The sequence below is a fragment of the Ischnura elegans genome, chromosome 4, assembly GCF_921293095.1.
Source record: "Ischnura elegans chromosome 4, ioIscEleg1.1, whole genome shotgun sequence".
Classification (NCBI taxonomy): Eukaryota; Metazoa; Arthropoda; class Insecta; order Odonata; family Coenagrionidae; genus Ischnura; species Ischnura elegans.
Window position 1 is genome coordinate 13,715,983 of NC_060249.1, and position 18,894 is coordinate 13,734,876.

Below are 18,894 nucleotides of genomic sequence, written 5' to 3' on the forward strand. Positions count from 1 at the left end.
GAATGTAACATTAATAATTGCTGGTCAATATATATCAGATTTGTCTCCTAGTGAAAGAGAATGCAATATTAAATGCGCACCATATTGGTCAGTGTAGATGGGTCCTATAAGTCCGCATTTCAAATTTGATAATGGCTGGAGGCCATCTAGCTACACCAACGAGTTACCGCAACAAAAAATGGGTCAAGCGCACAGGTTCACATTCATCCGAACTCTCTCAGGATTTCATATCCTTCTAAAAACAAATCCACATCTGCATACTATACAGCAAGTCCCGTCAATAGGTGTGTGGTGGGGAGTGTTAGTACACGAGCAGTAAACAAATAAAAAATGGTATGTTCTAACGAAGAGCGGCGAATCATTTATTAATTTATTTTATTTTTATTTTATTCCCAAACCTCCAAATACAGCTCTCATAGGCGATTTTAAATCGGGGTATTCAACAAATTCAACAATGAAACGTACACGAACAACCATGCTCTGAATAAGTGAAACTTACCCAGACGGGACTCGAACCCGCGACCTCATGATTGGCAGGCGAGGACTTTACCCCGCCGCCACCGAAGCCGACCAATATCCTTTAATGTCCATTATAGTTCGGGGAAAAATAAATTCCTATAAGTATCTAACCATTTCGGAAAAATATCTCTCTAATTTCATCGCTTCTGTTGGGGATAGAAACAAAGTAAGGTTCAAGATGATGTTTTCCGTGTTTTTGTAAGTTCAGCTATGCCTAAAATTTACTTAACTCATTTATAAATCGGGGAAAAAAACGATTCCTTAAACCATCCGTTCAGTGCCTTCTGAACTAAATCTGTTTTTAATGTCTCCAGCAGTCTATGCCTATTAATTAGCCACCGAAACTTTATTTCGTGTTTAAGGTGTGCCTCACTATGATTAAAAACTTTTGGGCTATGTCGCCACGTCAATTCTTGGGTGACCTCAATGTTTCCCGACCGATGCTGGTCGCTTTTTCAAGGGATTATGAATGTTCTCACCTCACATACAGATAAAGCATCTCCTAAAGACCGTCAAGGATAGAACTCCACTACAAGTGGAAGGGGTCTACCAAATTCCTTGCCAAACCTGCGGGAAGAACTACATTGGCGAAACAGGCAGATCAGTCAAAACACGCCTAGAGGAGCACGAGAGAGCGATTCGACTGGGGCAATCAACTAAGTCCGCGGTAGCCGTACACGCAGCGCTTGGCCACACCATCGATCTCAAGGAAGTCAATATCCTTGCCCAAGTTAAAGATTTTAAACAGAGACTCGTCAGAGAAGCCATTGAAATATCCAAAGAAGAAAAGAATAATTTTAACAGAGACATCGGCATTAAAATTAGTCGTACTTGGAACCCCCGCAGTGAGAAAAAACAAGCAGCAACCCACTCCTCCAACCTCCCGCTCCCATCCCCCCTCCACCTGGCACAGATACGTATATAAAAGATTTTAAATTCCCAACTCTTCATAATCCCTTGAAAAAGCGACCAGCATCGGTCGGGAAACGTTGGGGCCACCCAAGAATAGACGCAGCGACATAGCCCAAAAGCTTTTAATCATAGTGACGAGCACCCGCAAAAGTTTTAACGAAGTGTGACTCACTACCCACCTTGGTGTCACACTCCCAGTTCGCTGTTAACGTCTAGAAGGGAGAAAATAAGAAAGGGAAAAAAAGAGAGAAGGGAGAAAATAAGAAAGGGAAAAAAAGAGAGAAGGGAGAAAATAAGAAAGGGAAAAAAAGAGAGAAGGGAAAAAACGGCTAGAAGGGAGAAAATAAGAAAGGGAAAAAAAGAGAGAAGGGAAAAAACGGCTAGAAGGGAGAAAATAAGAAAGGGAAAAAAAGAGAGAAGGGAAAAAACGGCTAGAAGGGAGAAAATAAGAAAGGGAAAAAAAGAGAGAAGGGAAAAAACGGCTAGAAGGGAGAAAATAAGAAAGGGAAAAAAAGAGAGAAGGGAAAAAACGGCTAGAAGGGAGAAAATAAGAAAGGGAAAAAAAGAGAGAAGGGAAAAAACGGCTAGAAGGGAGAAAATAAGAAAGGGAAAAAAAGAGAGAAGGGAAAAAACGGCTAGAAGGGAGAAAATAAGAAAGGGAAAAAAAGAGAGAAGGGAAAAAACGGCTAGAAGGGAGAAAATAAGAAAGGGAAAAAAAGAGAGAAGGGAAAAAACGGCTAGAAGGGAGAAAATAAGAAAGGGAAAAAAAGAGAGAAGGGAAAAAACGGCTAGAAGGGATAAAATAAGAAAGGTAAAAAAAGAGAGAATGGAAAAAACGGCTAGAAGGGAGAAAATAAGAAAGGGAAAAAAAGAGAGAAGGGAAAAAACGGCTAGAAGGGAGAAAATAAGAAAGGGAAAAAAAGAGAGAAGGGAAAAAATGGCTAGAAGGGAGACAGTATTGAAGCATCGCCCTTTATCTCCCTGAAATATTCAGATCACTCGCCTTTCTACATTACTTTTCGCCCCACTCCTGCCTTATCGTCTAATTTTTAATATTTTTTAGGCTTTATCACTTAGTGTTAAACCCTTTGATTGAAATTTGGGCTGAAAAAAATAGTCCCTCATTTCTGTTTGCACTAATTTAGTGTTTGAATAATGCTGTATAAGGTAGACTCCGTTTAACACCGCAAATGGCGTGCAAGTATACGATTCTGTTGAAAGGGGTTAAAATATCGTAGTACTGACAAAGAATTCCGATGAAGGTATTTCTAAAGAACGATTTTCTGAATAAATATAGCATTGGTAAGACCACGATTTTCATTCCGATAGATGAGTCGCTCACAAAGCAGAAAATTCATCCGGGAAAGTACGCGAAGTGAGACAAAGGAAGAACGACGTCGCCATTGACTATCGGAAGCAAAATGGAATGCTCTCTAAGGCAAGGTTGCATCAGGATAGACAATCAACAATAATGGGGATAGAGGGTACAATAGGAATGGGTTGGGTAAATTGCAGGGATTCTGCGCCCTATCAAGTGGAACGAATGAAAAAGATAAGCAGAATGGTTGCTTGGTAACAAAGATGACCTATTCAGAATTTCAGTTTCGATATTTCGGCAAAAAATTAATTTTCTAAAAATACAGAAAAATTAGGCTGTTATTTGTACTTATTTTCAATTTATTTTGTCATTAATTTTTAAAATACTTCATTCCCAGTATTTTGTTTGAATGAATTAAAAGACTTCCTGCTTGGTTGCAAAAATGCTGTTGACAAAATGGGTTAGGTAATTGATATTTGCAAGATTTCAGGGAAAATAAGAAAGCAGGGACTGATATTTCAAGGCCGTAATTCGCGGAAGTTCCTTATATATTACCTACGTTAGAAACTTATAAATTTCAAACAATTTTTATTGATGCTACTTCTTCATTGGTGCTACAAATTTCGCCTCATTCTATCAGTCCTTTTTGTGGAAATACTAATATATATGAAATTATGATAAAAATCCGTGTATACTGTAATGTAACAGAAAAAAAATAACATTTATCGATATGGAGACAAATATATAAGAGATGACCGACACTAAACACGAATTTAAATTTTAATGCCAAAAAAATTGATAAGGGAACTGTTACCGTGACCTCCTACGCCACACTTTTCCGTTCACAGCCGGCAATAGGGGGGTTTCCAACTATTTTTTTATTGCCTAAATCGAAAGATTATTACTCCAGGAGTAGGTATTTCATGCTTTTAGATTTTTAAATGACGATATCTATTTTTCGCGATTAAATGAAAAGTGAAAACTTTCAAGCGCGCGAAAACGCGACGGCTAAGTAGGAATGATGGGAAAAAGTCCGTGTTACGTCGTTCTGGTTCCCGCTGCCGCAAGTGAGGTGACCTTGGGGCGAGGCTCTGAGCGCTGATACGACGCAGGATGCTAGCAGGTAGCAGAGTACCATGCTAGCTGGTAGCGCTTGGCTTAAATAAGGATTATAAATACCTTATCAAACGAAGGAAACAGTCAGTTTTAATAAGTGATTATTAAGAGGTGTTTCCCTGAGCTCTGTGCCTCATGCATGCATTGGTAATCTCAGACGATGTAAAACTCCTATCTACTCGTATAGAAACTAGGTCCCTGTGACGTCACGTGGAGTGGCGTCGCATGGGCGCCAATCTGGCCTTTTTCAAATGAAGATAAATTTGACCGTTGTCATTCGTCTATACCGGTATTTCTAAAACCAAATAATGTTTATATTATGAATACACTAATGGTGGGTAACGAATCGCAATCCATGCCTTTCGTTTTCTTTCATGAAGGAAACTACCCTATTTTGTAATATCTTAATTTTATATCTGCCCAGTACAACCTGATAGAAAAATTAATGTACCAATATAATATACGTCATATGGACGAGAAATCATAGAAGCCAGTCACGAAGATGGGAAATTCACGGATGGTGCTCCGAATATTTTTTATCGAATGTGTCGTTTCCTTTGATTCCAGGAGCCCATTGAGGCGAATATCTGTGAATTGAGGAGAAGATCCGCGTCGCGCAAAGCGAGAAGAGAAGACGGAAGAAGGGAAGGCTATCGAAGGAAGACGAAGGCCTCCTGCTGGCGCTGCTGGCAACAAAACAGCATCGAGGAGCGCACGCGACCGCTCGCAGGGGTCAGCGTCGTTATCCCGCCAAATTGAGTCGGTTGACGATCTAGATTGCGCTTGAATTCCTAATGCTCACTCGCTGGCTCTCCTGCACTACGTCCTCCTCTTGCAAGGGGGGGGGGAGAGAGGGCATGCCGGCCCTGTTACATTATGAAGTGAGGATGCAGGGGCGGTGGAGGACGGGGCAGGGTTGGCAAGAGATTCCACGTTTAGATTGGAAGGGAGGGTAGCATAGCAGAGAGGGTTTGGCATTTCAAGGGGAGTCAGCCGGTTCGGAAAAAAATCAAAACTGTTACTAGCAATTAGTTTAATAAGTTCGCTTATTTTTTAAACAAATAAGTTATACCTAGATCTCAGGAGCCGGCTTGAAAATCACGAACGCCAGCCTATTTCTTTACCCAGAACAAGGCCTAAAAATTAGCTTAAATCTTGCAAATATTTCATCAAGAGTGTCTCAAAGATTAGATTGAATTCCGTAGCGTTGATTTATCTAATTCGATTTACATAAAATAGATACTGTGGGAGGCTAATGAGTATCAAATGGATGAAATTGCCACTTTGGCAGCAACGAGATCGATTAAATTAGTAACATAAAACTGTATCACTCTTCCCTAACATATTGGACTGCGGTACGTTCATCATGAAATTTGTCTTAAGCATTTTAAGAACCTTTCCATTTCAATCTCTTAATTGCAAGAATTATAAAAAGTAAAAAGGCAATAGGGTGGTTTCCTATTATTTTTTATTGCCTACATAGAAAGATTATTATTCCTGGAGTACGCATTTCACACTTTTAGATTTTTAAACAATTATATCTATTTTTCGCGATTAAATGAAAACTGAAAAATTTCAAGCGCGCGAAAACGCGACGGCTAGCTGGTTTGCTACAACTGGAAATAATCACCTATCCTAAGTGTAAATTAGAATTAGGCTTGGATGTTGAGGAAGAGGATTAATCCGATCACACCCGGCCCAGGAATTTCCTCTCAATTACAAATCCGTAGTAAAACAGCTTTTTGCCAGAAGCTAGTCAGTTCTTTTTGAATTCCCAGATTTAGATATTATTTATTTAACCTATTTGATAACAATCCCTTCACAGACGAATTTAAAGGGGTTAATTCTGACCCCTTTAACTTTCTAAGTATTTTTCCTAGTTCACCGGCCAAATTTTAACATTCTTTTTATTTTCTCTCTTTCCGTGGACTCAAAATGTGGATCAGTGGCACAATTGCGTCAACTACATTTTTTATTGTTCTCACTTGTGGATTATTATTAAATTATATTCGCTTTACCTTACAGTAAATGTATTCATGCCATATGAGACATTACGGGCAGAAGCACAGTCTATTCAACTTTTTTTACTACAGTAGTCGTAGAACTTTTCTGAAAATACTGGAATATCTTTAATAAAGTTTGTTTATGGATTGATGGACGGATTTTTATATTGAGTTGAAGACGCATGGGACTGAAACTTTCCCTAAGACTGCGGGGTGTCATACCAGTAACCGACATTATTTAAGATGTCATGTGTTTTTTTCAAAATTCTTTCCAACTTAAAGTCAAGGAGTATAATTTTTATTTGTCATTGTATTTTTGATGGATATTTTGATCGGAGGGAACTCAATGTCAACAACGTAATTCTCTTTTTTTTTCATTTTGTCTAGTCGGTTACATGCTATTGTATCTGTGTAAATTGTCTGGTCCCAATCAGCTTCAAGTTTTATTTTTTTTCATTTAATTATTATTTTTAGAGAGATCGTTTTGCCTGCTTGTTAGGAGAAAGCTTCTTCCCTTTCGCTGAATTAGATTGCAAGAGGAGAATGTGGCAGAAGGGATGGAATTTGGTTGTGATAGGAGTGTGGGAGGAAAAAACGAGAGAATATTTATGAAAAAGGAAATTGAAATTGATGCGAGATGAGATCAAGGAAAAGTGCTTTTGCTGTGAGAAGGTAGGCTCTGGAAAAAAACAGGGGGGGTGAGTTGGAGGAAGGAAGCAGTGTGAAGGTTTGCGAGGTGTGCCCCTAAAGATGGACAGTTACAGTTCCAGATATAGAGCGCATGGAGTCAAGATTAACGATATGCAAGATAAAAATAAACGATATTATTACAAATTGCAAAGCTAAGGCCGTCACTGAGAGTGATAAATATTATTGGTTCCGTATCATCAGCGCTTATTGTAACTATAGTTCTTCAGAATTTACGAACTAAGCTATAACGTGAAGCCAACAGCATGCTTATATTAAATAGTTAAAATTGTTAGAGTTAAAATTTATCAGGATCTCCTTACGAGCTAATAAGTAATGTCTCCGAAGAAAGTATAGAAGTGTTTTCTTGTTTTTTTTTCTGGTGCGATATTCCGCAAAGGTTAGGTTAGATGGGGTGTGAGTTTTCACCAACCTACACTATTTCAGATTTATTGCTCTACTTGCGGAGGGATGCATTACAGCAACCAAACTAATCGTATATCAGATATACGTAACGAGTTGTTTCATTTCAAACATAGTTCAGTAAATTTATGGACATGAAAGATTTAAGTACAGGAAAAAAGAAACTAGAGAACCGGATAGAATTGTCAGGGGGACGGTCAAATATCCACAGTCGAGAACACATATTATGTTTTTGTAGTAATGGTAACTAAATTCCGTTGATTATGGAATAAATTGGAATTTCTGCGGATTAGCGTTCAAGTTCAAGCAAACATGTTCAAGTTGATGCAATAATTTTAGACTTCCGTAAGGCACTTAATATGGTTCCGCATTAAAACCCGTTCCAAAATTTGACTACTTAGTTACCCATTGGCCGGCGCATGTTAACTCGAGATTAAAATCCACTCAGAGAGGCCACAAAGTAGTTATAGGATCTTCTCCACCCCACCCTTCCTCCCGAGATTACATCGCAGCTGCATTTTCAATGTCTTTTTGGGACCAGGCACATGTGTTGAGAGTGAAGGCGACTATCGCATGTTCAAGAGGGGAGGAAACACGGCGTTCAAACACGGCACCCCTTATGTGCATCGCTCGTGTCCCACATTGAACCAATTTGTACGGCAGGAAATTGGAAGTAAAAAAATACAACATGACCTCCAGTTTTTCGAAAATAAGGCCACTTCCATTACTTTAGAGATAGTATCTCAAAATATATCAAGAAGTTGAATATACTCATTAGTTGTATCACAGTACATGGCTGTCAGCACATACTTGGAAAAGTAAAACAAAAAAAAATATGTTAGCAGCCTTAATTCAGGAATACTTAACGTAAATGTTCTGAAATGGTATTTGAAGAGGCGAAAGACGGTTAAAGAAAAATGCCACCATGAGAAAAAAGGTAAGGAAGGGTGGAGAAAAAGCTAGCAGCTTGCTCTTGTCGAAATTCTCCAAGAACGCAATTTACGTTCCATCTGACGGACTGATTCCTGCACTGCAGTTGACCTACACATTATTTCTCGCTTAACTTAACATTTCTTTCTAACATTCTAACATTTACTTATATTTTTTTACATTTCTCTTTTAGATTAATGGTATAAATAAATTAAGTATAAATGCTTAACTTACCTCAATTGCAATGACCACGGCAAAGAAGTGAAACCAAATGTGAGGAAACAATCGGTCAGGAATTGGACATCCCTTATAACTTAATCTCCGCTACAGTCGAGATTTGAACGCGGCTCCGCGGGGATGAAGGCACACAAAACATTCATGTCGCCACACCAACCTACGGCCTTTATTATTTCCACTCATATCATAATAATTACACAGGACCACAATGAAAAAACTTTTTCACTGAAAATACCTTATGCTTATGTTTTTAAAGTTGATGAATCCAAATATGATGGTTTTAAAGTTCTATAACACACCATTTATTCACATTTTACAGTTAAATTTATGAAATCAAGCAATATTTTTATAATTGAACAGCTTTTTTATAGTTACAATAAAATTGAAAAAGTAGGTCTAATGAACGAAGATAATGGGATTACTGTTGGTATTTCACCGAGAAGTTCAGCAAGCGATTCATCGCAGAAAAAGCTACACAAGAGCCTTCAAGGAAAAAAGGGAAAGAAAATGTAGACCAATTCCAGTTGACAAGTGAACCCTGTATTATCACGCTGTAGTAAATACAAACAATTTTATCACGATGTAGTGAACAGTAAATACAAACAATTTTATGATGTAACACAGTGTTTCATGTATTTCCCTGTATACCGTATAGGGGTATTAGACTAAATATTAAGTACATATTGCTTGGAAACTATGGGTGATACAAAAAAACTAAGGCCAGGTTTGGATTCGGCACATAAAAATCCATAAAGATCAACTATTAAAATAAAAAAAGTTTTCAAACAAAATTTTGTGTTATCAGTGATTTCTGAATGACCTCCTAATTGTGTACCAATGATCGTTTGCGAATCGACTTCAGGCTTTCGTGGCGAATCTAGGGTACGGTCATTATTGGAATGACTAATATAGAACATGCCACCGACTGGACGCTCAGGGGCACACGAGTAAAGAGGAACAAATAGCATACAGCGAGCGCTATTATCCCGATTACTGGCTTACTCACGCGTCTACGATGCGGATTTCAACGGAAAGTAGTGAGTGCGTCGTAATCAGTAGCGGCTACAGGAAAAAACTAAAGGGGGCGCAAAATACATCTTGAGCTACCTTTACTTTTATCGTAGTGATAAATAAGTCGCATGCAGATTTTAAGACAGTTTTATATAAATTGATTATACACGTACACAAACAATGCCACCTTATGATATAAAAAAGTTACAATTGTGGTTCTCCAATGTTAGGCAATGCGGGCGGTCCTGGAATAGTGGGGGGGGGGGGGTGCGCGACCCCCGAGCCCCCCATATGCATCCCCCACTGGTCGTAATCGAGTACGATACTGAATCAATGTTCCAGGTCATATGCAAAACAACTTATTTCACTCTTATCGCGCGGCTGCGGGTCAATTGAGATGTAGCATATACGTGGCGTTGATCACTGCATTTGCTTCACTCCTCGCTTCGCCACATGCACTGTACGCGTGGCATGGTCTGCAGACAGCACGGGAGACGCGCGCGGTGGCGGGCATCGCTCCGTGAATGGCGAACAGCTTGACGCAGTGACCCGCAAATGAGACGGTTAAAGGTGAGAGCCGTAGTCAGACACGGGGTCGGAGATCAAGGCCATTATCCACAAAGTGCTTGAAGAGAGGAAGCTAATCAAAGGCGAGGCAATAGGCAACGAATGGGCTGTTGCTTTCCTCCCAAGTCCATCCGCACTCAAATTCCCCTGTTACTTACCCATAATTATTTTCCGCGATTTCATTAGTTTCTATCTTTCTATTTACCTTAATGAGTAATTTATCATATATTTATAACTTCTTTCATTAAATAGTAAAGAATAGATCACAATTTCTTACCATTGTCAGCACTCATTAATCTTAGGATTGGTTAGACGAATCTCACTACTCAATTTTCCTAGCAGTAGATCTCATTACATCTACATAATGCTTCTGCCTTACACCCTTCATCACCTGCTATATGTATCTCATCCGAGGCCTGCCATTGTCGTTCATCACTTACGCCTGCCCTTCAACAACAATATTCATTAGACCCTCGTGTCTTATGACGTGGCCGATGAAATGGTAACGTCTTTCACCAAAACTTTCAAAAGACTTCTCTCCTGCTCTTCTCAAGACTTCCGCATCAATACATCTATCCATTTGATCTTCATCTATCCTCGTCTACATACATACTACCTCGGAAGCTGCCCCAATGGGAGTGTAGGAGAGGGTGTAAAACACGCCGCGAGGGAGAGAAAGGGGGGGAGAAATAAAGCAACTCCCCTCCCAACTTCGCCCGCGACAACTCCAAGGAGAAATTCGATACAGGGGTCGCAGACGGTGTTGACATGTGATAGCTAGAAGGTGGCCGTGTTTCACTCCCATGAGCTGAATCGGCTGAATCGTTCGCCGGACAGAAGGAAAGCAATCTTGACAGCGACACGCGGTCAGGCCAGAAACAAGGAGAGTGCTAAGATAACATTGCCAGTTAGAAAAAGAAGAATGGAAAGCAAGCGTAACAGGTGATTATTTCACGTGTTATAACACGCCAAAAAATTCATGCAGATAGTTATCACTCACTTTCATAGGAAAATGTATTTTACATATGCGGAGCGTATTTTACGTAGACTCACGATATCGCAGGTATCATGGTCCCTCGTTGAACGCGGAAAGAACGAAACCTTCTACATCTACATCTACATAATACCCTGCGAGCCACCTCTAGGGTGTTTGGCAGGGAATGATCAATCACCAGCATGCAGCATGCAATTGGACTCTCACATGCACACCACACGGTCCAAAAAACGTCAACGTATACTAACAAATTATACTACCATATGCTGTTAGAAATAATAATAAAATTAAGAAACATGCATTAAGTTTTACATAGGTTAGTAGGCTACACCACAAGTCGTGCAATCTATTTATGAGTTCTATCGCTGCCGTTATAATCTCTTATTGATCGTGGAAAAAAAAGACATTATGAACCTGTCTGTTCTACAATCTATCTCTCTTATTTTATTTATATGATCTGATCTTCCGTAGTATGTTGGGATCCGTAGGATATGGTTTACTTCGTTAGAAAAGACACTGCTCTTGAATTTATCTAAAAGGTTTTGTCTATTTTTCAATCTACGGTCCTACAGAGATTCCCATCCGAGTTTATCTAAGAGGTCAGTTGCACTAACAAGACTATCGTAACGACCTTTCACCTTAAGTCTGTCGGTCTTGCTGTCTATTTTCCCAGTCTTACCCATGTGATCCTCAAACGTTGTAATATCTATACTGAGAGACGGATATTCTTAGCGGTGCAATGGGACGCTGCTATCCGGCGTTTGCGGGAGCATCTCAGGCAGCTCCTGATTCTATCCGGCGATATCCACCGAGCGGAGTAATCCGAAACGTAGACCACGTATCGAAGAGGGAACGCAATCATCCCTCCTTACCCGTTGGATTTCCTCAGACTTGTCGTCGCATTGTGGAAACGTGCGGAGCGGAGTACGTCTGGAGAAATTCCGGAGCTCAGAGAGTCGGGTGTGAAAAAAATACCCAACATGTGTGGTTGGCTCAGATCGAGAAGTATTCTTCCCACAAGTCCCAGGGATAAGGGGAGGAGCTACCCGTGTGGAAAGATAGTTTCGCTTGAGCGAATACGCGCTTCAATGATTGCTCCGACGCGATACGCGAGGAAATATACCGTGGCCCTTTTTTTATTGGCGCATTTTCTGGGCGAATAGGTGCTCACAGAAATACTTGCTAATCTGAGTGAGACTTATGTTTACAGCCAGCTGCCAACGAAAACTCTCTAGCGATTTGATCGGTGGATTTTTCTTCCTCATAGAATATATAATCCTCCAAAATCGCTATAATAGTAATGGCTGACGCCTGGTTTCGCTATTTAGTTGGGCCCTCTTCGCTTCCATAGCGTCGAGGTGTTTTTCCCTCTCCCGTCCCTTCCGCACATTTCCTCTCCCAGAGGCGTCGACGGGCTCCTATCGCGACGGCGCACAGTGGGCTAGAATAGAAAAAAGCTGGCCAAAAGTCGCTAGAGTCTAAGTTATTTGTAAATTAACGAAACATTTTACAAATTGTGTATTGTAAATGTGCAATTTAACTTATTTAGGATTTTGTAGGCCAAAATATTGTTTAGAAGGGCGATAACAATTAAAATAGGCGAATGTGATGCGGGAAACAAACTCTACAGGGGCACGCCTATCTTCTGCTCAGGAAGTATCAAGGGAAAAATAGAATTTTTTCTACTGCTAACAACGTTAAAGCTATCAAATGGTTTTGCATAAGGTAAATTTTGAGTCAAAAAGTCAACTTTTCTGGTATTTTTTACCCGATTTTTCTAATCTTCTAATGTTCTAATCCTTGTGTCGGGCTTCCAATGCCTCTTCGGAAAGCTGCCCAATAGGAAGAATGTCATATTTCACGATTCCCGCTCCATGTATAAAAACTTTGTGAATAGTTCCCTCTCTGTTTGCCAAGACGACACTATGTAAATCTTGACTAGTCACTGTCGTTGTATCCATAACTGAGCAACTACTCTGTGGACGTCCTTCGGCAATTTGACAAGGAGCACTGAAAGGAAACTGACTCGGCTAGAAATGAGCGAGCCAATCGCTTAGACGGCTTATTTTGGGAAAATTAAACTTCTAGATTGGAAAAATTTGCACGTGTTCAAAGTAAAAGAACAAATCTGGGGACACAAGTGGGCAGCCGCCGAGTGAAAAGGGCTAGGAAAGCGCGCGAACCGTTAGGTTTATTGCCGTTACCGTCCGCACGCGGCCTCCGCGCGAAGACCCAAGGATAAAACCGTCAGATAAGGGTACATACCATAAAGTCACCGCAAATAATAAGTAGTTGAGTGCAATGCAACATAAATGTAAACCACTGGCAGAGACCATAATAATTTATAATTTTAATATTGAAGAAATACTAGCTAATAATTTCACTGTCAAAAACTTGAATCAAAAAGACATTAAAAATATCAGGTAATCAGTTCCATCGAAAACCGAACTATCATCATTCTTACATGGGTAGCAAAAAAAATTGCGGACTACAACTAGGAATCATTTTAAAAATTTGGCTTAACTTCGAACTGCTTCTCGCTACAATGGAAAGTAAAATCTTTTTCGATGGATGCGACGAACACTTATTGAAGTCACAACGAAACGGAGGCGGGTGCAAGGAGGCTTTGGTTCCCAGGAACAAGTAGGTAACTATATACTCTTTTAAAGCGCTTCTGACGTTGAACAGATCAATCCAGTGTTATAGTGGATGTTCACTCGACTCTCTCTCTAGGACAACTGATGGATGTGGTACGCAAAAACAACCTAAAAACCCTAACTAAGAATTCCAGTTGTCGGAACAAGTGGCGGTAAGGGTCGGCAAAAAGAGACAAAAAAGTGTAAAAAGCATAACATGGGATAGCTACCGATGAATTAGGGGAAGTAGAAAAGAGTCATTACTGGTAAGGTTGTAAAACCAGCATTGTCGGGCCAGTAAGTACGGAGGGTCGCAAATCCTCAACCATTCGGCGTGGGCGCCTGTCGCTGCACGTGCATGACCTTCCTAAACCCCTCGACCGCAGCCTGCCCATGATGCTTTAGGGAAATCCGAAATTCTGAGAAAATCCTTTCAAATATATTTTAGCCATGACTCTGCCGAGGAACCTTCCAATGACCTAATCGTAGAATTGCCAGTCACCAATATAGCAAGAAATTGTTATTTGCGACAAGATGTTCGTTGAATTTAGCCATTTACAGAATAATGTGCAAAAACAATATGACAATTATTCATAAAATATGTATTCAAGTGGCAAATGTCATTGGACTTTTAGTATTTCGTAGTCTTTATGCACGGATATCATATCCTTTCTTCGCTTAGTCCCGCCGCCGTTTCGTGCCCGCCACAGTGGACCGTGCGGCCGGGGTGGATTCACAGAAATATGGTTGTTAAAATTAGGATCGCAAGTTATCGCAAAAACTGCATTCTGGACATTATTCTATATGTTTTTTTCTATCTCACAGTGCAAATAACTCCCGGTATTCTGATGTATAAACAAACGATATTTGCCGTTAAAAATGAAATTCAATGAAAAATCAACACAGTTTTTGAAAAATTATAAAAATATGAATTAACAAGTAAAATCAAACAAACACTGCCCATATTCATTTTATGAAGACCAATTTTATGGATAAAAATACATTGAAACCAATATTCGTAACAACGACACTGTAATGAAGCTACAAATGTAGCTATTTTCAACGGAAAAAATTTGGTCGCTAAGATCACTCCGACATGCTCTATTTTAAACAGCTGTAAAAATTATATTAACGTATTCCATGCTCTGTATGGTATCCTATATTATAGAGTACATGCTTAATAATGAATATCAACTGTTTTTGGTTGATTTGCGCTAACTTCATTTTTCGACTTTTGGCCAGCTTTTTTGGATTTTGGCGCCTCTTTCCTTTTTTCCTTCCTCTCCTCCCCCTTATTTTATTATTACATATATTTACATAAATTCGAATAAATGGAGCAAGTATACGGGCTAGCAGGGATATACGCTCTTATCTTCCCACTCCTGGCGCACTACTACAGTTTCCCTCTGTCTTCCAAAGTCTTCCTTTGTGGGATTTTTCACTGAACTTGCGGCACTCCGTAAATATACGTCTTTGGCCAATCCACGGTCATTCTGTTTAACAAGGAAATATCTCAGTGCCAGTCATTTGCTACCGCACGGGAGTAGACTTGCCAGCTCATCAAAAACTCTTGAAGTTGAATCAGAATGAAGGACACATAAGCGATTTGTTTCAATGGATTCTCTTTTCTCACCGCCAAGAATAACTATGAGATATTCATGAACCTTAACGTTTGAATAGAAAAATGATATCCATTTATGAATAATCGTTTTACATATTGGTCGTTATGATCTCTAAGGAATTCATGGTAAATATATGAGCTGTTATTACGTTAATAAATTTGGGATTATCGAATTCTAACCAAGTGAAACAAAAGACGAGCTGAGCTGTAGTTTAAGTAATTGCAAAGGATTTATGGATTTACGTTTTGTACGTCAGTTAAAAATTAAATAAACTTTCAAGTGTCACGTTTGGGCCACGGTTACTGATCACATTTAGATGAATGTGGATTATGAGTTCTAATTACCCATTGTCGTTTGTTGAGAAGTTGAAGCGATGACGGCTCCACAACTTAAATAAATTACCCTTGCAATTCCAACGCAAAAACCTAAAAAATATTTATAAAATCATTTTTAATTAAACAAAGAATACGCATGTAGTATGCACCTTATTTTATTCCCATAAATAATTGATCGATCATATTTTTTAAAATTTTTTGTAATGTGTTGCTCCTATATATATTGAACATCATATGACACTAGTTGTCGCTCAGTCACAATCAAGTCAAAGTCTAGAACCGCCCTTAGATATCAGCGATAACAGTACCTGTACAATGTACATCGTATTAATTTGTTTTCGTTGTACTTTGAAAAACTAAAAAACTAATAATTTGGGGCTATTAAATAGATTAAAAATATTAATGTTAAGTATTATCTGTAAGCAAACATGCTAATTATCATGGTGGGGTTAATATATGACTTCGCTAGTATCACTACGAGCATGTGTTTCGGCTTCTGAAGGGATCGGCCCTTCCCTATTCATGCTGCGCAGTGAATGTAAGGAATACAGGCAAAATTCCAAAATTTGGTGAAGGGGGCGTGTTGTTTGCTTGTAGCGTGTGGCGAAGTAAATGAAACTCAGCCTCGGGTCACAGATGGCGAAACATTCATGAAGGCCGAGTCGATAGCAATGAACACCATGTAGCACATTCTGTCTATACTCTGACCCCATTTCCCATGAAGCTGAAAAATCACTAAACACACGGTCTCCTGACCGCAATACTCTCAAAATAGAGTGTTGAAGTGTCATACTGAAGTATTTATGTGAAAAACCTAGTGCGATATATGGCAAATAATTTTTCACTATAAAACACATACCTACACAGAGTCAAATCAGACTTGTCAGGCCTGGAATGTCTTCAATTTTAAATACATACACAGATAATAACTTAAATGTAAATTTGGAGAGGAATCAATTTCATAATATTTGATTTTCAGGTCAGTGAGTCAGTAATTTTTCAATATATCATTCCATCATCGTTAGAAAAACTTCGCTCATATATTTTTGAGTAAACATCCTCAAAGATCTGGATTTCAGCATATGTAATCCAAGCACAAGGATAATTTAAGGTGGTTAGATAATTTATTGATTTAAAATCCAAGAAATGGAACCTAAAACTTAGGCCAGGATTTATATTATTTAACTAACCCAGCTTATTCATGAGACGAGTCACCAATTCAAAATGGGAGCTTTTGTGACACCAATAACAGCAGTACCTAATAACTCTTCCTCATTATTTATTGTCAGAAGAAGATCATTTGTGCTTAAGAACGTTCAACGCTACACTATGGTCGGAATATATAACGTTTGAGAAAGAAGTGATACTTTGCAATATTACGGAATAACTTGTTTCTACATTGAATTTGGCCAATTTCGAGAGTAATTGAGAAAAGTTAATAATTATTTTAATAAGACTTTCATAAAAATCAGTCATAATATAATAGATCTACGATGATTTGCTGGATAAATGAAAGAAATTATATGAACGAATGCGCGTTTTTTTCATACAATCTAAAATATTCAAAATGGGCATTAGTTTAGCTCCCATAGCGTACTTTTTTAACTACAATATTTCTTATAATCTAAAATTTATGCATAAATTTATGACTGTCAGATGAATTTAAAGGACACACCTTAGCACGTGCAAAAAACTGTCAAAAATATTTCGAAATAAAAACGTAATAATGTAAAATATATGATAGTATGTTAGCATAAATAGAAGACGTAGAATTTATTTCACAATGTCATTGAAGTTGTTTTGCTCGATTTATGTCCTCATGGTGGCGATGAGTCCTTGTTTTTCCCTACAACATGTCGCCTATTATAATGGTTGTGAAATATTTTGTCGATCACGGGACGGATATCTCGGCAGCTGGAGCCACCTATAATACTGACGAACATTCTGCGTTCGCCAGTTAATTTCATGCCTCGCTTGCATCAAAGGGAAATAGGAAAGGGAAAAATGTTCTGCTGCCGAAGTGGACATTAAAATTGCATCTAATACACATTAAATAGAACGATTTGATCTTATCCGTGGAATCACATTTGCATGGAAACACTAATGTATGTATGTTTAATTCCGCACTCTGTGGTGTTACATACCTACCTAAAACTAAAATTCAGTAAAATTACCTCTCAGGATTAAAATTTAAAAAATGTAATTGCTGCATTTTACAATACATACATTCTTAATTCTAAGTATTTACCTATAATACAAAAAATAATATCTTTTAGATATAATGCCCCATGAGTAGAAATTGCATTGTAGATTTTCTGTTGGGAAAAAATGCTATTGGTTGATAGCTTATCACTCATGTCACTTGGTGAAGAAATTGCTATGCTTTTTAGTAAAAGAAGTGAGCTCTCTCCTTCATTATGATAAAATATTCATAAATCAGCAATTCGAAGATTGGTTCAAAGCAGCTCTTCTCTCTACTCCCCTTCCTGCTAATCTTCACTTCAAAGTGACGTATTTCTTCTCTTTTACATCCTTTATAACCAGTCGAATGTAACTCATTCGAGGCCGTCCCTTGCCCTTCTTCCCTTCCACCTAGCCTTTGACGATTGCATTAATAGGGTCGCTTCCCATTATTTCTTTATTGCATAAATCGAAAGATTATTACTCCTGGAGTACGTATTTCACGCTCTTAGATTTTCGAATGACGATATCTATTTTTCGCGATTTAATGAAAAGTGAAAATTTTCAAGCGCGCGAAAACGCGACGGCTAAGTAGGAATGATGGGAAAAGTCCGCGTGACGTATTTCTGGTTCCAGCTGTCGGCGTGTGAGGTGACCTTGGGGCCAGGCTTGAGCGCTGATGCGACGCAGGCTGCTAGCAGGTAGCGCTTGGCTTAAATAAGGATTATTAATCCCCTATCACACGAAGGAAACTTTCCGTACTTAGGTATTATTTAATGTGTGATTATTAAGAGATGTTTCCCTGAGCTCTGTGCCTTATGCATGCATTGGTAATCTCAGACGATGTAGAACTCCTATCTACTCGTATAGGAACTAGGTTCCTGTGACGTCACGTGGAGTGGCATCGCATGGGCACCAATCTGGCCTTTTTCAAATGAGGTTAAAATTGACCATTGCCATTCGTCTAAACTGGTATTTGTAAAACCAAATAATTTTTATATTATGAATACACTAATGGTGGGCAAGGAATCTCAATCAATGCATTTCATTTCTATGATGAAGGAAACTACCCTATTGGTCATCATGACCCATGATGGGGCCGATTTTGTTTTCCCTTATTATAATTAGGGTGTTAGGAAGAATTCTCTCTTCTACCACTCTTCTCAGCACTTCCTCATTACTTACACGGTCGATCCAATTTATCCTCATCATTATTACATTCCACCACATTCACTTGACTTTTCCGTTGCTGCTAGCGTCCAAGTCTCACTCTCATGAATAAACATGCTTTATATGTAGCACCTAACAAATTTTTTATTACTCCTATGCAAGTAGTCTTAGGTGTACGAAGAAAAAATTCCTTTTTTTTAAGTTTGATAGCAAATATAATATTAAAGTAAATT